The sequence below is a fragment of the Heteronotia binoei genome, chromosome 21 (assembly GCF_032191835.1).
Source record: "Heteronotia binoei isolate CCM8104 ecotype False Entrance Well chromosome 21, APGP_CSIRO_Hbin_v1, whole genome shotgun sequence".
Lineage (NCBI taxonomy): Eukaryota > Metazoa > Chordata > Lepidosauria > Squamata > Gekkonidae > Heteronotia > Heteronotia binoei.
The window spans coordinates 24,505,313-24,526,863 of record NC_083243.1 but is presented as its reverse complement, the minus strand read 5'-3'; positions in this window follow the sequence as shown (position 1 = coordinate 24,526,863).

Genomic DNA, 21,551 nt, shown 5'->3' with positions numbered 1-21,551 from the left:
TTTAAGACCTCCTTCCCAAGCCGCCTCGTCAATATATTTTTGCATTGACCGAAATGCAAATTGATATCTTGCCTATCGATTCTTCTCCAGCCCCCTCCAGGTTTCTCTGTCTATCCAGCAGTGCCTGCCCCCGCCCCATTCCTTGTGACATTTTGTGAGATGGCAGTTCGGCTGCTCTGGGGGGCTGACGAGTGGCATGATGGAGGCCTCCTTGGGCTGCCTTTAATGGCACTGCTGGGCCATCCCATGTGAATGGGGAGTGGGAGGGGGACATTGGAGTCCGCTGATTGGCGCCAGAGCCTCCAGCTTCCACAGCCCAGCATGAGGCCCAAAGCGCAACATATGCTTCCCGCTTGCTAGATTTGTCTCCGATAATAAAAACAGGATTTCTTTTCAATTTTAGACAGGCCAAATTTATCAAGCGAGAAAGATGCAAAAGCCAAGCCTGGTAATCTGTTGCCCCTCCTTGGCTCCTGGGAAAAGGATGCATAACAAAGGAAATGGAGAATTACCCAGGTATCCTTTCGTTCCCCCTTTTTCTTTCTCTCCTGTATCTTTAAACTGCAGAACTGGGATGAGGGAAAGAAAGAAGGAATGAAAAAATTATTTAGAGATTTGTTTATCTGTTCTTTTCTTGTTAAACTGTGATTTAGGGATTATCTTTATGCTACAGGAGGGGTAGCTGTGGTGTTTCTCCATAGCTTTAACAAATATTATCCCATTAGTACCACCAGAGCTTTTTTTTGTAGCAGGAACTCCTTTGCATATTAGGCCACACACCCCTGATATAGACAATCCTCCTGGAGCTTACAGGGCTCTTCTTTCAGGGCCTACTTGGAGGACATCTGCATCAAGAGTGTGTGGCTTAATATGCAAAGGAGTTCCTGCTACAAAAAAGCCCTTAGTACCACATTCTAGGATTCCGCTTAGGGTTGCCAACTTTTGGTTGGAAAATTCCTGGTGATTTGTGAGCGGATCTTGGGGAAAGCAATGTGAAAACCAGAAATTTCCGGTTTCCTCATTGATTTTGCTGGATCTTGGGGAAGGCAGCATTTTGAAGAAGGACCTCATTGCTGTATAGTGCCACAGAGTCCACCCTCTAAAGCAGACATTTTTCTCCAAGGAACTCACCTCTGTAGCCTGGAGATGAATTGTAATTCCACGAGATCTCCAACCCCTCCTGGGAGCTAGCAATCTTAATTCCACTGGAACTCTATGATAAAAACCATACCATTTCAGTAGAATCCCAGAGAGTCACCCCAATGCAAAAATGTCACTCCTGGCGTCAAACTGGAACATAAGAACATAAGAGAAGCCATGTTGGATCAGACCAATGGCTCATCCAGTTCAAAATTCAGTCACACAGTGACCAAAAAACCCCCCAGATGCCATCAGTAGGTACACTAGTGGGGCCAGGACACTAGAAGACCTCCCACTGTTGCCCCCCCCCCAAGCACCAAGAATACAGAGCATTGCTTGCCCCAGACAGAGAGTTCCATCTATACCCTGTGGCTAATGGCTACTGGTGGACCTCTGCTCCATATGTTGATCCAATCCCCTCTTGAAGCCATCTATGCTTGTAGCTGCCACCCCCTCCTGTGGCATGTGTTAATCATTCTTTTGGTGGAGAAGTACTTCCTTTTATCCATTCTAGCCCTACTGCTCAGCAATTTCATTGAGTGCCCGCGAGTTCTTGTATTGTGAGAAAGGGAGAAAAGTACTTCTTTCTCTACTTTCTCTATCCCATGCATAATCTTGTAAATTTCTATCATGTCACCCGCCAGTCATCGTTTCTCCCAAGTTAAAGAACCCCAAGTGTTTGAACCTTTCTTCATAGGAAAATTATTCCAACCCTTTAATCATTCTAGTTGCCCCTTTCTGGACTTTTTTCTGGAAGTAACATTGGACTTTGGAGCAATGGCAATTTTAAGTCCCACCCAATACCCACCCCCATCTCCTGCCAGTTGCCAGCACTGTGTTGGAGACCCTAAAGTAGATATCTGTTACAGAGACTTCTCTAGTGATGGGCACAAACTGGGTAAGGAACAGAAATTCATCATGAATTTGGGCTGATTCATGGATCATGAAGCAATGTTCATGAACCGAAGAACTGCCATGAACTTTCGTGAACTTGCATGAGTTTTGATGCAGTTTATAGCGGTTCAAGAAGAGTCCACCCTCTAAAGCAGACATCCCCCCCCCGGCAGGGAACTGATTTCTGTAGTCTGGACTCTTCACAAAAAAATAGCTGGATGGGAAGCAGAAAGCTTAGTTGCTAATAAGCCATGGGGAGCAGAAAACAGGAGGTGAAATGGCTCAGCGCCTTTTAAGCCCTTGCTTTTTACTCCCTGAGAAAAGTCACGGGGAGGAGAAAGCAGGAGGTTAAACTTTAAATGGTTCACAAACCAACCTCCCAGGTTGTATGAATCTTTGGTTTGGTTCGTGGTTCAGCCATGAACCTAGCCACAACAATACCGTTTGTGGTCATCCATAGACTCTTCTTCTCACAAGCAAAAATTCCAAACATGCCTTGGGAGAACCCATGATAGAACAAAATTACTACTCATTTGTATTACAGATATACCATCAGTCTTCCTATCCTCGGGGAAGATGGCAACAGCCCTCTTGAGTGTGTTCCACTCTTGTTGCTCTTGAGAGGATGTAGAATAGCTCCCAATTTCAGCAGCTTTTCTTAGATGAGCAATCAATCAAAGGAGAGAGTAGCTTTGCACAAAGCACAAGGTTAATCATTTGCCTAAGTGACAACGAACAAAGACTCCGTGTGCCATAAATAGCCTAAGCCAATAATAGAAAACATCATCTCAACTGCCTTGTTCTGCAGCCTGTAAGGACGTTCATGGAAACTGTATACTTAGCTAGTAGGGGAGACTCCTTGATCATGGATTTTTTTTTTGTTTAGGTTAGATGAGGGTTGCATTCATTATTATTTTCGTTTGGGTTACATCTCATAATGCCACAATGACAGATCAGTTATATCAGTTCTGAAGTCTTTTCCATGGATTTCAACCAGGGCTTTTTTTTTTTAGCAAGAACATACAGGAATGCAGTTTTGGCTGGCTTGGCACCAGGGGGTGTGGTCTAATATGCAAATGAGATCCTACTGGGCTTTTTCTCTCCCGGAGACTATAGGGGCCCTGCGGGACCTTTCTCAATTCCGCAGGGCCTGTAAAACTGAATTATTTCGACAGGCCTTTAACACCTAAACCAGGGAAGGACTGCCATCTTACACTGCTGAGGAACTACAATCACTCTAGGATCACTGTCAGAGGAAAGGAAGATCCCACCTGCTTTGAAGTTTTAAATCGTATTTTACTGTATTTTATTGTTTTAAACTTCCATTGTATTGTCTGAATTTGCTTGTTAGCTGCCCTGAGTCCACTTGCGGAGAGGGCGGGGAAAAAGTTGAAAGTAAAAAATAAAATAAATAAATACTCTATTGTACTGAATATTGTGATCGGTTTTATTGTCATGCTACTGTGATTTTATTGTGATTTTACTATTTATGTTGTGCTTCGCTCTGAGCCCCTATGGGGGAATGGGCGGAATATAGATAAACAAATAATAATAATAATCCCTGGTTTCAACAAATATATGTATATATTTATTATTATCATTATTTTTTAAAAAAACATTTTTTAAAAAAACATTAGCTGTCATTCTTCCATATGGAGATCATGGCGTTTTAGAATATTCAAATACTGAAATAGAATATTAATTCTTTATAACTTTCCCCACATGCAAATGGGATAAAATTCTCGGGGATCGTATCCTGTACTCAAAGGATCCTCTCTCTGATGCGTCAGGCAGATTGGCGAAAGCTTCCCTGTTCTGGGCAAGGAAAGGCAAAACACATTTGTGGCTCAAATGCTGAGCTGGATTTATGCAGAAGCTAAGTAAACGACATTTTAGGATTTAGAGCTTCCTGGCTCTGGGATTCAGAGGCTTAGCTCCTCTAGATGTGGAAGTTCCCCTCAGTCACCATAGCTTGTAGCCATTGACAGTTTTATCCTTCAGTCTATCTATTCCCCCTTTTAAACTGTTTATTCTTATGGCCATCACTACATCCTTTGGCAGCGGACTCTACATTTTAATCACTCTCTTTGTAAAGTAATATTTCCTTTTGTCTGTCTTAACAATAATCATGGGTTTGTTCACACAAAAGAGAAACAAAAATCAAATCTGAGAGAAATTGGAAATCATCCCTAGCTAACGTTCCCTTCTCTTAGTACATTAGAATAATAGAACCACAGACTTGGAAGGGACCTCCACGGTCATCAAGACCAACCCTCTGCACAATGCAGGAAACTCACAAATTTTGTTGTTGTTCAGTCGCACAGTCGATTCTGACTCTTTGCGACCCCATGGACAAAGTCACGCCAGGCCCTCCTGTCTTCCATCATCCTCTGAAGTCTGCTCAAATTCGTGTTTGTTACATCAGTAACGCTGTCCAGCCATCTCATCTTTTGCCGTCCCCTTCTTCTTTTGTCTTCTGTCTTTCCTAGCATCAGGATCTTCTCCAGGGAGTGCTCCCTTCTCATTTGGTGGCCAAAGTATTTGAACTTCAGCTTCAGCATCTGACCTTCAGCTTCAGCATCTGACAGTCTGCGTTGATTTCTCTTAGGACTGACCGATTTGATCTTCTTGCAGTCCAAGGGACTCTCAAGAGTCTTCTGCAGCACCACATCTCAAAAGCATCTATTCTTTTGCCAGCAGGGGGTTGGGGGCTTTCCAGTGTTTTGCACTGAGTGTCACATGTATGACTATCTGCCCAAAGGACAGAAGTCTTGGGTGTGTGCTCGATGCAAGGAGCTCCTGGTCCTCAGGGAACAAGTTCGTACCCTTGAGGCCGAGGTGACTGCCCTGGAGAAGCAGAGACGGTCAGTTAGGCACTTGGGGAAGACTCTCGGGGGCGTATTAGATGAGCCCCGCTCTGAACGTAGCAGCCCCGTTGCTGCCAGAGAGCGTGAGGGTCGAGAGGGAACAGGGCACCGTGCTGAGGATAAGGGGAATGCGCCCTCAGAAGGGACCTCTTCTTCGGTTGGTGAGCGGGAATCCTTTCGCGCCAAGGAACCATCCCTGAGCAGGGGGAGAGGGGGGGTATTGGTAGTTGGTGATTCGATCATTAGGCAAGTAGACAGCCGGGTGGCGAAACCGCGTACTGACCGTATGGTGACTTGCCTGCCTGGTGCGAAGGTAGCGGACATTACGCGTGTAGTAGATAGACTGATAGACAGTGCTGGGGAGGAGCCTGTGGTCGTGGTGCATGTTGGCACCAACGATGTGGGGAAATGCAGTCGTGAGGTCCTGGAGGAAAAATTTAGGCTGCTAGGCGGGAGACTTAAGGCCAGGACCTCCAAGGTAGCCTTCTCGGAAGTGCTACCTGTTCCACGTGCAGGGCAGGAGAGACAGGCACAAATTAGAAGTCTCAATGTGTGGATGAGACGATGGTGTAAAGAGGAAGGGTTTAAGTTTGTTAGGCACTGGGATGCTTTCTGGAACAAGCGGGAGCTGTACAAAAGAGACGGTCTCCACTTGTCCCCGGATGGAACCAGGCTGCTGGCGCTTAAAATCAAAAAGGTGGCAGAGCAGTTTTTAAACTAAATCTTGGGGGAAAGCCGACAGGAGATGAAATGTCTCTGGTTCGGGAGGACTCGTCTCCAAGAGATGAAGGGTTAGCTGCTATTTTTCTACCGGGTAACGGACCGGAGTTGTCCACTGTGAAGGTGACAAACAATATGGACTGTCTGCCAGTGTCTCGAGGCGGCAGGAGGAAGGTGGCGGGCCTAGCTCGCCTGGGAAATTATAGATGTTTGTATGCAAATGCTAGAAGTGTTCAAAGTAAAATTGGTGAATTGGAATGTTTAGTGCTGGGAGAAAACATAGACATTGTGGGAATTTCAGAAACTTGGTGGAATGAGGAGAATCAGTGGGACACGGTGATTCCTGGATATAAGCTATATCGGAAGGATAGGGAGGGAAGGGTTGGAGGTGGGGTGGCTCTGTATGTCAGAGAGGATATACGGTCCAGTAAGGCTGAGATCAGAGAATTAGATTCACTTTTAGAAATGCTTTGGGTTGAAATAGAGGGCCCAAAAGGAAATTTAACTATGGGAGTTTGTTATCGCCCACCAAATCAAAAGAGAGAGGACGATTATAATATGATGGAAGGCTTAAAGATAGCGGCTAAACGTAAAAACTGTGTTGTAATAGGTGATTTTAACTACCCGCAGATTGATTGGGTCAATATGTGTTCTGGTCGAGAGAAAGAGATTGAGTTTCTTGATGCTCTCAATGACTGTGCTATGGAGCAGATGGTCTCAGAACCTACCAGGGGTGGGGCGATCCTGGATTTGGTCCTAAGTAATGCCCAAGACTTGGTGAGAGATGTAAAAGTGATTGCGCCGCTTGGGAGCAGTGACCATAATGTTATTGATTTCACCGTTTGTATAAATAGGGAGTTGTCCAAAAAGACCACCACAACCACGTTTAACTTTAAAAGGGGTAAATACACTGAGATGAGGAGGCATGTGAGGAAGAAACTGAAAGGAAAGGTACATACGGTCAAAACCCTTGAGAAAGCTTGGACGCTATTTAAAACTATAATCCTAGAAGCTCAGATAAAATACATACCACAAGTTAGGAAAGGCACAAACAGGCATAAGAAAAGGCCTGCGTGGTTAACAAACAAAGTAATGGAAGCTGTAAAAGGTAAGAAGGACTCCTTTAAGCGGTGGAAAACCAGTCCAAGTGAGATTAGTAAAAGGGAACACAGGCTGTGGCAAATCAAATGCAAGACTGTGATCAGGCAGGCAAAAAGGGACTATGAGGAGCATATTGCAAAAAACATAAAGACCAACAATAAAACTTTCTTCAAATATATTAGAAGTAGGAAACCAGCCAGGGAGGCAGTGGGGCCCTTGGATGACCATGGGGTAAAAGGATTACTGAAGGAGGATAGGGAAATGGCTGAAAAGCTAAATGAATTTTTTGCCTCCGTCTTCACTGTAGAAGACGAGAACTTTTTGCCCGCCCCAGAACCACTAATTTTGGAAGGGGTGTTGAAAGACCTGAGTCAGATTGAGGTGACAAATGAGGAGGTCCTACAACTGATAGACAAATTAAAAACTAATAAGTCACCGGGTCCGGATGGCATACATCCGAGAGTTCTGAAGGAACTCAAAGTTGAACTTGTGGATCTTCTAACAAAAATCTGTAATCTTTCATTGAAATCTGCCTCCATTCCTGAGGACTGGAAGGTAGCAAATGTCACCCCCATCTTTAAAAAAGGTTCCAGAGGAGATCCGGGAAACTACAGGCCAGTCAGTCTGACTTCAATACCGGGAAAGTAGGTAGAAACCATTATCAAGGACAGAATGAGTAGGCACATTGATGAACACGGGTTATTGAGGAAGACTCAGCATGGGTTCTGCAAGGGAAGATCTTGCCTCACTAACCTGTTGCATTTCTTTGAGGGGGTGAACAAACATGTGGACAAAGGAGACCCGATAGATGTTGTTTACCTTGACTTCCAGAAAGCTTTTGATAAAGTTCCTCATCAAAGGCTCCTTAGAAAGCTTGAGAATCATGGAGTAAAAGGACAGGTCCTCTTGTGGATCAAAAACTGGCTGAGTAATAGGAAGCAGAGAGTGAGTATAAATGGGCAGTCTTCGCAGTGGAGGACGGTAAGCAGTGGGGTGCCGCAGGGCTCGGTACTGGGTCCCATGCTTTTTAACTTGTTCATAAATGATTTAGAGTTCGGAGTGAGCAGTGAAGTGGCCAAGTTTGCGGATGACACTAAATTGTTCAGGGTGGTGAGAACCAGAGAGGATTGTGAGGAACTCCAAAGGGATCTGTTGAGGCTGGGTGAGTGGGCGTCAACGTGGCAGATGCGGTTCAATGTGGCCAAGTGCAAAGTAATGCACATTGGGGCTAAGAATCCCAGCTACAAATACAAGTTGATGGGGTGTGAACTGGCAGAGACTGATCAAGAGAGAGATCTTGGGGTCATGATAGATAACTCACTGAAAGTGTCAAGACAGTGTGCGTTTGCAATAAAAAGGGCCAACGCCATGCTGGGAATTATTAGGAAGGGAATTGAAAACAAATCAGCCAGTATCATAATGCCCCTGTATAAATCGATGGTGCGGTCTCATTTGGAGTACTGTGTGCAGTTCTGGTCGCCGCACCTCAAAAAGGATATTATAGCTTTAGAGAAGGTGCAGAGAAGGGCAACTAGAATGATTAAAGGGCTGGAGCACTTTCCCTATGAAGAAAGGTTGAAACGCTTGGGACTCTTTAGCTTGGAGAAACGTCGACTGCGGGGTGACATGATAGAGGTTTACAAGATAATGCATGGAATGGAGAAAGTAGAGAAAGAAGTACTTTTCTCCCTTTCTCACAATACAAGAACTCGTGGGCATTCGATGAAATTGCTGAGCAGACAGGTTAAGACGGATAAAAGGAAGTACTTCTTCACCCAAAGGGTGATTAACATGTGGAATTCACTGCCACAGGAGGTGGTGGCGGCCACAAGTATAGCCACCTTCAAGAGGGGTTTAGATAAAAATATGGAGCACAGGTCCATCAGTGGCTATTAGCCACAGTGTATGGAGCACAGGTCCATCAGTGGCTATTAGCCACAGTGTATGTGTGTATATAACATTTTTTGCCACTGTGTGACACAGAGTGTTGGACTTGATGGGCCGTTGGCCTGATCCAACATGGCTTCTCTTATGTTCTTATGTTCTTATGTTCTGCACTCTGCCTTCTTTATGGTCCAGCTCTCACATCCATACATTACTACTGGGAATACCATCACTTTGACCATACAGACTTTTGTTGGCAGGGTGATGTCTCTACTTTTTATTATACTGCCCAGGTTCGGCATAGCTGTCCTCCCAAGGAGCAAACATCTTTTGATTTCATGACTACACTCACCATCTGCAGTGATCTTGGATCCCAGAAATGTGAAGTCTGTCACTACTTCCATGTCTTCCCCTTCTATTTGCCAAGGTGTGATGGGGCCAGATGCCATGATCTTAGTTTTTTTGATGTTGAGTTTCAAGCCTACTTTTGTGCTCTCCTCTTTCACCCTCAACAAGAGGTTCTTTAGGTCCTCCTCACTTTCTGCCATTAGAGTAGTGTCATCTGCATATCTGAGGTTGTTGATGTTTTTCCTGGCAATCTTAATTCCAGTTTGTGCTTCATCCAGATCAGCATTCCGCATGATGTACTCTGCATCTAAATTAAAAAAGCAGGGTGACAATGCACATCCTTGTTGAACTCCTTTTCCTATTCTAAACCAACCAGTTGTTCCATATCCCGTTCTGACAGTTGCTTCTTGACCCTTATACAGGTTTCTCAAGAGGCATGTGAGATGGTCTGGTACTCCCATCTCTTTAAGGACTTGCCACAGTTTGTTGTGATCTACACAATCAAAGGCTTTAGCAAAGTCAATGAAGCAGAAATAGACGTTATTTTCTGATACTCCTGTGCTTTCTCCATAATCCATCGAATGCTGGCAATTTGATCTCTAGTTCCTCTACCTCTCTGAAACCCAGCTTGAACTTCTGGTAGTTCCTGATCTACATAGCTTGTAGGATCTTTAACATGACCTTGCTGGCATGTGAAATGAGTGCAATGGTGCGATAGTTTGAACATTCCTTGGCATTACCTTTCTTTGGGATTGGAATATAAACCGATCTTTTCCAATCCTGTGGCCACTGTTGTGTTTTCCAAATTTGTTGACATAATGTGTGCATCACTTTAATAGCATCATCTTTTAAGACTTTGGGATCAAGTCTTAAAAAATAGCTTTGGGATCTATGGGATCAAGTCTTTGGGATCAAGTCTTAAAAAATAGCTCAACTGGGATACCATCGTCTCTGCTCATTTTGTTGTTAGTAATGCTTTCTAAAGCCCAGTTGACTTCACAATCCAGGATGTCTGGCTCAAGGTCATCGATTTCACTGTCATGGTTGTCCGGGACATTGAGATCCTTCTTGTATAATTCTTCTGTGTATTCTTGCCACCTCTTTCTGATCTTTTCTGCTTCTGTTAGATCCCTACCATTTTTGTCCTTTATCATGGCCATCTTTGCACAAAATGTTCCCTTGATTTCTCCAATTTTCTTGAATAGATCTCTTGTCCTTCCCATTCTATTATTTTCCTCTATTGCTTTGCATTGTTCCTTCAGGAAGGCCTCCTTATCTCTCCTTGCTGTTCTCTGGAAATCTGCATTCAGTTGGGTGAATCTTTCCTTTTCACCTTTGCCTTTTGCTTTCCTTCTTTCCTCAGCAATTTGTAAAGCCTCATTAGCCAGCCACTTTGCTTTCTTGCATTTCTTTTTCTTTGGGATGGTGCTGATTGCTGCCTTCTGTACAATGTCACGAACCTCTGTTCATAGTTCTTCAGGCACTCTATCAACTCTAGTTCCTTAAACCTATTCTTCACCTCCACTGTATATTCATAAGGAATATGATCAAGGTCAAACCTGAATGGCCTAATGGCTTCCCCAGTTTTCTTTAGTTTAAGCCTGAATTTTGCGATGAGTAGCTCATGATCTGAGTCGCAGTGAGCTCCAGGTCTTGTTTTTGCTGACTGTAAGGAGCTTCTCCATCTTTGACTGCAGAGTATATAATCAATCTGATTTCTGTGTTGCCCATCAGGTGATGTCCACATGTAGAGTCGCCTTTTAGGTTGTTGGAAGACGGTTTTCACTATGACCAGCTTGTTCTCTTGACAAAACTCTATTAGCCTTTGCCCGGCTTCACAAAAACTCACAAATACCTCCCCCTAAATTCAAAGGATCTTCATTGCTGTCAGATGGCTATCTAGCCTCTGTTTAAAAACCCCCAAAGAAGGAGAGCCCACCATCTCCCGAGGAAGCCTGTTCCAATGAGGAACTGCTCTAATGGTCAGGAAGTTCTTCCTAATGTTGAACCGGAAACTCTTTTGATTTAATTTCAACCCACTGGTTCTGGTCTGACCTTCTGGGGCCACAGAAAACAATTCCACACCATCCTCTATATGGCAGTCCTTGAAGATGGTGATCATATCACCTCTCATCTGCCTCCGCCTCCACTGTTCATTGTTGGATTTCTACTATTCATTACTTCCAGCAATGGAGCATGCAATGATCTTCTGCCTGTGGAAGCCCATGATGTCCCAAGATTATATCAAGGTGGAAAAAAAATCATTTCCTGTGAACCATCAGAATTCACCCCATTCGCAGTGCAATCCTGTGCAGAGTCACTCCAGTCTAAACTGGACTGAATGGGATAAGACTGGAGTAACTCTGCCCAAGACTATAGCTCCTGTCTTGCGATTGTATACAATTAAGTTGCATTTCATTTTATTCTGTGTGGCAGTTCTACGGTGGCTACGGTAGGAATGCTCTCGTATGCCAGATGGTCCCAATAATTTGCACGTTTTGTTTACATTTCCGAGAGATTTGCAAACAGAAGATGTCACATTACTGTTGACAGCAATATTACACTTCTTCTGGGATGCCATTGACGGCATCAAATCTTCAGGGTAGGATTTGTATACAGCTGTCTCCCAGATCACTGAGGTTCGCATTGTGTACTTAAAGACAAAGATGGAACTGCCCATTCCCAGCATTCAATTCCATACTCCTAACATTGCTTCCAGCAAACTATAGAACCATAGAATCAGAGTTGGAAGGGTCCTCCAGGGTCATCTAGACCAATTGCCTGCACAATGCAGGAAACTCACAAATACCTCCCCCTAAATTCACAGAATCCTCCTTGCTGTCAGATGGCCATCTAGCCTCTGTATAAAAACCTCCAAGGAAGGAGAGCCCACCACCTCCTGAGGAAGCCTGTTTCACTGAGAAACCGCTCTAATGGTCAGGAAGTTCTTCCTAATGTTAAGTCTGAAACTCTTGGTTCTGGTCCCACCTTCTGGGGCTACAGAAAACAACCGTTTTGATCATTCTAAGGATTGGCGCACTCTTGGAACTGGCATGTAAATTATATATACAACTAGGGTTTTCAGTTCCGGGTTGTAAAATTCCTGGAGGTTTGGGTTTACAGCCGGGGTGGGGGTGGGGCTTAGTGGAGTATAATACCATAGAGTCCATCCTCGAAATCAGTCATTTTTCCCAAAGGAAATCATCTCTGTAGGCTGGAGATCAGTTGTAATTCTGGATGATCTCCAAGTCCCACCAACCCTACAAGTCCCACCAACCCTCCTATGCCATGTCATAACACAGACAGATCCTTTAATGTGAACTAGGTCCAAAATGATACAACCCTACCCAGAAAATATGTGTTCTTCTATTTAGGTTAATTGAGAAGGCCCCATTTGTGTAGCTTGTCTGCAGGGGTGGAATTCTGATGTAGCCAATCCTCCAAGAGCTTAGAAGGCTCTTTTTTTGTAAGCTTTTGGAGGATTGGCTACATCAGAGGTGTATGGCCTAATATGCAAAGAAGTTCCTGCTAGAATTCCACCCCTGCTTAGAAGAATCCCATGAGTTGCACAAAAGTAGTGTAGAGTTTGAATATATGACATGTAAAAAAAAAACGCATCAGGAAACTCACTATCTCAAGTAACAACTATCCCTGCTTTTTTCCAGATGCCCCATCTCTCTTCTGATGTCTAATTTACTCTATGTCCATCATTTTTCATGATACAACTTTGTGCGCTCCATTATTCTTACAGAGGAAACTGATTGGTGTATACCCAAGCGGAACATATGTTGAGAATGGTTCCATTTATATGTAGATCTGGACTTTTCTGTCTAAAGGTCTTTTCTAAGAAATACTAATGCAGGATTATTGAGTTTTTTCCTTGATATTTCGTTCTCACACTTGAGAGAGTTTTTTGTGTCTTTTTAAGGATTTTCTCGGCTGGATCAGATAAAGAAATTACTCCTGGAGAAATGGGGGCGAGTCTTAAATTTGAGCCCATCCATCTTCTGTCAAGTGATCACAAACATCTGAATGCTTTAAGATTAACTTTGGTGTCAACAAATCAGAAAAGCTTCAACAGCTATATGACTGTGGATATATAAGCAAAAGATTCAGCTGCTCAATACCATGAGACAATGAAGTGCTATTGTAAAGTCAAGAGAGTGAACATACTTCTCTTGTCATGTGATCTGGGATACCTTTGGGAATTCTGTGGGCAAGGATTAAAAACTCTTAAATTATCCTACCAATCTAGGTGAAGATTGAAATTGGTGTTGGCATTGGTTAGAAATAAATTCATTCATGGCTATTAAGAGTGGGGATGGTGTTGACCCCTCCCTTCAAAAACTGAATGTGGCACAGGACACTGTTAGTAGAACTGCTAGTTGCCCGGCTCAGGTGTCCCTAACCTCTGACACAGGGTGGTGGACACAACAACAAAATGGCTGCTACAGGAAGTGGAGCCAGCCACAGAATGCCAGGGACCGAGGTTATGAATAACTCTCAGAGTAACTCTTCAACATTTGGGTAGAAGTTCTGTTTATCAGGATGCCTTTTAATCTGCACAGCCAATCAGAAGTTCTCTTGGGCAAAGTCCCCAACTGGCCCAGCCCACTTTCTAAAAACACTTACTGGGCACTGGGAAAGGTGTTGGTGGGTGCCATGGTATCCATGGATACTACATTGGGGATTCCTGACTGAGCCAATGGGGATGGCATTTTGGAAGTCTTACCGAGTTTCCCCACCTCTCCCATGCAAGTATCGGTCATATGCTATTGATCCAGACACCTAGCCTTGAGTCACCATAGGATTAGTTGGTCATTTCTGTTTGGTGTAGTGGTTAAGTGTGCAGTGTGTGTAGTTGGGTGTAGCAGTTAAGTGCACGGGCTCTAATCTGGGAGGAGTTTGATTCCCAACTCTTCCACATGCACCTGCTGAGTGACCTTGGGTCAGTCACAGTTCTTAAAGAGCTGCTCTCTCAAGAGTAGTTCTCAAAAGAGTTCTCTCAGCCCCACCGACCTCACAGGGTGTCTGTTACATAAGAGAACATAAGAGTAGCTGTGTTGGATCAGGCCAATGGACCATCCAGTCCAACACTCTGTCACACAGAGGCCAAAAAACCCAGGTGCCATAAGGAGGTCCGCTAGTGTGGCCAGGACACTAGAAACCCTCCCATGGTTGCCCCCCAAGCACCAAAAATACAGAGCATCACTGCCCCAGACAGAGAATTCGATCTATACCCTGTGGCTAATAGCCACTGATGAACCTCTGCTCCATGTTTATCCAATCCCCTCTTGAAGCCATCTATGCATGTAGCTGCTGCCACCTCCTGTGGCACCACCAACCTCACAGGGTGTCTGTTGTGGGGAGGGGAAGTGAAAGGAGATTGTAAGCCGCTCTGAGGCTCTGAGTGAAAGACGGGGTATAAATCCAATCTCCTCTTCCTCCTCTTCTTCATTTTCTTCATGGTAAAGCAGGAATTTTGGGTTTCCTTACTGTTGGCCATTTTTAAATCAACACTGCATTAAAAAGTAGAATGAATGTATCTTTAAAACCTTGGGTCTCTACTGAGTACGGCAGAATTAGAAGGAAAAAAAGTTATTGACCACTGGTTCAACACATTTGGTTACAGCCAGATCATAAAACATCAGTTTTTTTCCCCTTCACCTAGTGACAGCAGGTGGATCTTTTGTGCATATTGATGTGCTCTTATGAAACATTCTTGAATATTTATGTGCCTAGCTGGCAAATTCCATTGAGAAATCCACGGATGGGAACGTGGTTTTAATCACAGGAGCAGCTTATTTTTCTCAGTCCAATTAGCAAAAGATATTAGTCATTTTCGGTTAACAAAGGGCTCTGAACATCTGAAAAGGGAAAAGTGTGTGGCCCGAACTATTTGAATAAGTGGAATAAAGAAATGACTTAATAAGATGTCGGAGATTTGAAAAGGAGTATACCTGTCAAAGCTCTGGGTTTCTTTTTAAGCAATTAGTTGGGTGTCCTCTATCCAATTCAGTGGTCATATTTTCATATCGCTGTTGCAAATGAAAGGAACTGCCACTGAGGGTTAGGTGGATTTTTATGTTCTCATAAAAATAATCAACTTCTGCAATAACAAAATTCAGATTTGGTTATCAGATTAAATAATTGTTTTTTTTTTTTTTAAGTATTTGTGCTGCTTATGTGTAATTTAATCTGATTTTCAAAGAGACTGGAATTTTTGGTAAGCCATTAGACAGTGGCTCGACTCCTGCTTCCCCTACTTCATTCATCATGTCCTTTCTGAACATACTCTTAGGCGGTGAAAACACATGCTAACTAAGGCACTTTCCAACTGGATTTTGCCAGTTCACACAGTAAAATCCAGTTGGAAAGTGGGTTGAAAGTGCATTGTTTAGTGTGTGTGATCACAGCCTTAGGCTTCAAAGCTACTTGGAGAAGAAGTTCTCATTGAGAGAGAGAGCTCAGCTCTTGCATATCTTTCCTGTGAAAACCTCACCAACCCTAAACTGGAGGCCGCATCCACACACATTTGCAGCCCTGTGGGACATACTTCCCCACGCTGTTATCTGGTTTTACTAGAAATTTTCAGATCGGAAGACCAACCTCAACTGATGGAAGCGAAGCAGGAACAGACCTGATTAGTATTTGGATGGGAGACCACCAAGGAAATCCAAGGTCACAGCACAGTGGCAGGCAATGGCAAACTGCCTCTGTACATCTCTTGTGAAGAAGGATTCACCCTGTCCTGGATGGCCCAGGTTAGCCTGATCTCATAATAAGAACATAAGAGAGACCATGTTGTATCAGGCCAATAGCTCATCCAACACAGTGGCCAAAAAAACCAGGTGCCATCAGGAGGTCTGTGATGGAACAAGCACCTGCCCTCAGTCCTTGAAACTGTGCAGCTGTCTGAGGCTTGCACGTCCTGCTGCCGCCCCTACCCACCCCTGGTGGGTGTAACCTTTCCTTTGTTTGCTGCCACCACCCACTGAATTTGTCACTGCTGTCTTATAGGGACAGTGAGATCCCTGTGGCTGAATCTCCTTGTTTGGAGGTGAAATGTCCAATCTTTGGGGTGGTCCTGGAGAGTCAGCAACCCAAAAAACAGGCCTCTCCTTTCCCTTCCCAGGGTTCCCTTTCCTTTCTTGGTAACGTGCGGGGGTGGAGACTAAATGGTCAGAGCACAATTCCAATAGTTAATTCCAAAAATATAAGGATTTAGTCAAACTTTTTACATTATAAACAGGGAAAACATATATTGATTGGGTAAGGCACACTTCAAGGGAAAGCTTATACTGGGGACCAACAAGGCACAAATAAACCAGAAGAAAAACGCAGTCCTCTACCTAGGCTTCTCAATCTCCAGGTCCCGGTGGGGGATCCTCCAGTTTTACATGCTTCCCCCCTGCCCCCAGCCAGCTGGCCGACGGGGGAAGCCCCGCCCTCACAGCCACCATGCGGCTCTAGATCTCTGGCAGGTTTAGAAACCTGCAAACAGGTCTGTTTCAAAATGTGTGTGTGTCTGTGTGCCTTTAAAGTTGAGCAGGAAGTACTTCATGGGAAGGGTCAGCAACACAGTCCCTCAGTTTGTTTTGCTTTCCTTTCAGAGCAACTAAGCGTGTATGTGTGTGTGTGTGTGTGAGAGAGAGAGAGAGAGAGAGAGAGAGAGAGAGAGAGAGAGCGAGCAGCGTAGCCCCTGTTCTTTGCAGATGTTGTTGTGGAGGAACCAGACCCAGTAAGTGTGTGTGTGTGAGAGAGAGAGGGTTGCCCATCCCCAGGTTTGGAGGCCCTCCCCCCTGCTTTAGGGTCATCAGAAAGCGGCGAGGGGGGGGGGAGGGAAATGTCTATTGGGCAATTATTCCCTATGGAGTTTTCGGCACCACATTTTAAGAAGGATATAGATAAGCTGAAACATGTCCAGAGGAGGGAGATGAAGATGGTGAGGGGTCTGGAGACCAAGTCCTATGAGGAAAAGTTGAAGGAGCTGGGCAAGTTTAGCCTGGAGAGAAGGCAGCTGAGAGGTGATATGATCACCATCTTCATGTACTTGAATTGCTGTCATCTAGAAGATGGTGTGGAATTGTTTTCTCTGGCCCCAGAAGGTAGGACCAAAACCAGTGGGTTGAAATTAAATCAAGAGCTTCTGGCTCAACATTAGGAAGAACTTCCTGACTGTTAGAGCGGTTCCTCAGTGGAACAGGCTTCCTCGGGAGGTGGTGGGCTCTTCTTCCTTGGAGGTTTTTAGACAGAGGCTAGATGGCCATTTGACAGCAAGGAGGATCCTGTGAATTTAGGGGGAGGTATTTGTGAGTTTCCTGCATTGTGCAGGGGGTTGAACTAGACGACCCTGGAGGTCCCTTCCAACTCAAGCAGAAGCTCAGGGACAGAGCAAATGCTGATGAGGAATCTGTCCTTGTTTATTTGAATTGGGTCCAAATGAGATGTGATTCTAAGATCTGTAATTAGTACGTCTTACGATTTTTAAAAAAAGAAAACTAATTAGAAGCATTATGCAGCTGCTTTGATAAGCAAACAGGGGTTGGGGAGGAGGTAGCATTTAACCCCTATCCTTCCATCTCTCCTCTATGAGTTCATCCTACTCCCTGCTGTAATTACTTCCACAGGTACACATGTACTTTGGCCTATTGTCTTCTATATTGTGGCCCAAAAACAAACAAAATAAGACAGGCAATCCCTTGCAAGATGGTGCTGTTTCCGCAGATGTAATTATTTCCACGGGAGGAAAATGACTCCGACCTACTTTCCGCTGTATTGTGGCTCCAAAACAAATAAGCGACGTGGACCTGTAATTCCTTGGGAGAATTACTGTTTTCCATGCCTACTGACTCGGCTGCCATCGGTGTGAGGCGTTTTGAAGCAGAGTGTGGGAAGATGCACAGGGATAGAAATATTAGAGCCAGACGTGCCTCTTCATTTTTGGTGTGTGGAGAAATCCATCATCAACCCAATGGGAGACTGATCCGGGTGGGCAGTCATGTTGGGCTGAAGCAGTAGAACAAAGCAGGAGTCCAGCAGCATGTTTAAGGCGAGCAAAGTTTTATTCAGAATGAACAGGGACTGAACAGGGATATCGTTTTTTTTTAAAAGTCTCATTACATATGCTCAGTGCTTTTTTTTGTAGCAGGAACTCCTTTGCATATGGTCACACCCCCTGATGTAGCCAATCCTCCAAGAGCTTACAAGGCTGTTAGTACAGGGCCTATTGTAAACTCCAGAAGGATTGGCTACATTAGGGGGTTTGGCCAAATATAGGAGTTCCTGCTACAAAAAAAGCCCTGCATGTGCTAAACCCATTCTGAGCCTGCTTGCGGGGAGCCTCCCTGAGCCTGCTTGCGGGGAGGGCGGGATACAAATAAAAAGTATTATTATTATTATTCTCACCAAGTATAGCTATATATCCACAGGGACGGTGGCTCAGTGATAGAGCATCTGCTTGGTAAGCAGAAGGTCCCAGGTTCAATCCCCGGCATCTCCAGCTAAAAAGGGTCCAGGCAAATAGGTGTGAAAAACCTCAGCTTGAGACCCTGGAGAGCACTGCCAGTCTCAGTAGACAATACCGACTTTGATGGACAGAGGGTCTGATTCAGTATAAGGCAGCTTCATATGTTCATATATGTTCATAGTATTTGTCTTTTAGAATAGTGTATCAGAATAATGTTTTGTTGTATTGACATACTCAAATAAGAGATATTGGCTATCTCATTACATATACTAAACCCATCTTCCGCTATATTTTAATGTATTCTTTCTTTTTTTTTTCTAATGGCAAACTATAATGATGTTTATAATGTATGTTACATGTTAAAAAATTAAATTAGGTGACAGGAACACCTCTGAGAAAGGCATGTCCTCAGTTTGACCCATACTTGGAAGCAGCTGAGCAATTAAAAGACAACATTTATTACCTCAATCTCCCATTCTGGCATGTTATTGTTTAATTGGATTCCCACACAAATGCTATCCAGACAACAACAGATCCAAACCAATCCGACTGAGAAAAGGTCAACAAACTCAACTGTTAAGAGCCAGTTTGGTGTAGTGGTTAAGTGTGCGGACTCTTATCTGGGAGAACCGGGTTTGATTCCCCACTCCTCCACTTGCACCTGCTGGAATGGCCTTGGGTCAGCCATAGCTCTGGCAGAGGTTGTCCTTGAAAGGGCAGCTGCTGTGAGAGCTCTCTCCAGCCCCACCTACCTCACAGGGTGTCTGTTGTGGGGGAGGAAGGTAAAGGAGATTGTGAGCCGCTCTGAGACTCTTCGGAGTGGAGGGCGGGATATAAATCCAATATATTCTTCTTCTTAAAAAATTGAACTTTTAAACAATAAAAATTAGGTCAAACAGCACCCCCCCCCACAAGAACCAGAAGAAAAAAGGAACAGCAGCACAACACAGCAGCAACAAATCAAACACAGAATCCTTTTAAAACAGTAAAAAACTTGACTTTTAACAATACAGGAACTTAACCAACCCCTCCACCCAAAAAAACCTTCACCCTAACCCCAAGAAATCCAAGCCACCCAAATCAGGAAAAGTAAAAGGACACTGCACTTTTAAAAGTCCTCTCACTAAAGTAAGATGTAGGCAAATTCACAACCCCCCACCCCAGGCCCCCACCCTCAGCAGAACCCCCTAATCCTAACCCCAAATAAGCTATCCACCCACCCAAATCTGGATAAGTAAAGGGACTGAGTCTTAAAAAGTCCTTTTACTTTTATCCTAACTAGAATAAAAACAAGAACCTCAAGACTATCTTACCTTAGATGTCTTCTCCAGGCAGATCAGGCAAGGCTAAGAAAGAGCAGCAGCAGCTGAGGCCAAGGGCCAGCGCAGCACAATCTCTCTCACACACCAACACCAACACAGCAGCAATGGAATGGAGTTCAGCCAGGCAGACTCCTTAAAAAGGTTCTCTGGCCCTACACAGAGCAGTTTCAAAAAATACCACTGCTCTGTGATGGGCCAGAGAACAGTGTTTACTTGGATACCCAAGTAAACAAAAGAACAACAATGTTGCTGATGGCTGGGGGATAAGCCTAGCCATCAACTACACAACAGCCCTGCAAAGCATGCATTTGCAATGCATTTTGCAAATGCATGTTTTGGATTGGCTGCTGGGGCTCCTCTCCCCCTCCCTCCCTGATCCCAGGGAGGCTATGGGAGAGGCGGGAAAAGGCTTCCAAAGGTGGGAAAGGAGGCAAGCAGCTTCCCTGAGGCTCTTTAGCTTGGAGAAACGTCGACTGCGGGGGGACATGATAGAGGTTTACAAGATAATGCATGGGATGGAGAAAGTAGAGAAAGAAGTACTTTTCTCCCTTTCTCACAATACGAGAACTCGTGGGCATTCGATGAAATTGCTGAGCAGACAGGTTAAAACGGATAAAAGGAAGTACTTCTTCACCCAAAGGGTGATTAACATGTGGAATTCACTGCCACAGGAGGTGGTGGCGGCCACAAGCATGGCCACCTTCAAGAGGGGGTTAGATAAAAATATGGAGCAGAGGTCCATCAGTGGCTATTAGCCACAGTGTGTATGTGTGTGTGTGTGTGTGTGTGTATATATATATATATATATATATATATATATATATATATATATATATATATTTGGCCGCTGTGTGACACAGAATGTTGGACTGGATGGGCCATTGGCCTGATCTAAAATGGCTTCTCTTATGTTCTTATGTTCTTATGCAGAAGCTCCATATATGGCTCCCGTATAATGCCTTCCAATTGGATTCGGAAGTATACAGCGCCATATACTTCTGAATCAGGGGGTATCCGGCGGTCTATTTGGTTCGGCCGAACCGAATGCACACCCCTACTTGCAAACTGCATTTATTTTGGCTGCTTGATGAGTGTGTATGGTCGTGTTCACTTTCATTTAGTGGAAGTGCATCCAACTTCTGGGGGACAAGGAAATGATGGCTGTATTCAGGGGAACAGCACTGCTATGTTTTTATTTATTATTTTAGGAAATGGGAAAGTCTCCTGCCCCCAGTGACTTTGAATGTCTTCTGCCTTGAAAACTCACAGGGCTGTTGTAAGTCAGCAGTGACTTGATGGCACTTTCCACCACCAACTACGTCATTGCCTAAAGCATTGCATGATGGGAGCAGAGATTTAACAGAAGAATGTGAATGTCCCTTGATAGCTGGAAGTGTGTCTCTCTCCAGCCATTGAATGTACCAGGCCCTCAACGTTTGGGAAGGCAATCTTCTAGCTAGTGGAAAGGACTGTACATTTCCTATCTGCTAATTCTGTGCACTGAGGCAGATCATGGGAAGGAGGGCATGAAGGGTTGCATCAGTGTTTAGTTCTTGGCCCTGTCTTACCTGCCCAGGAAAATGCTGATCACCATTTTGGAATCAGGAAGCAATTTTCTCCAGGCCAGTTTGGCCAAGGATTCTGGAGTTTTTTTGCCATCTTCTGGGCATGGAGCAGAGATCACCGGGAAATAGGGGGAGGTAGTTGTGAATTTCCTGCATTGCTCAGGGGGCTGCACTAGATGACCCTGGAAATCCCTTCCAATTCTATGATTCTACCTGCCATAGATTTACTTCCACTTTTGGA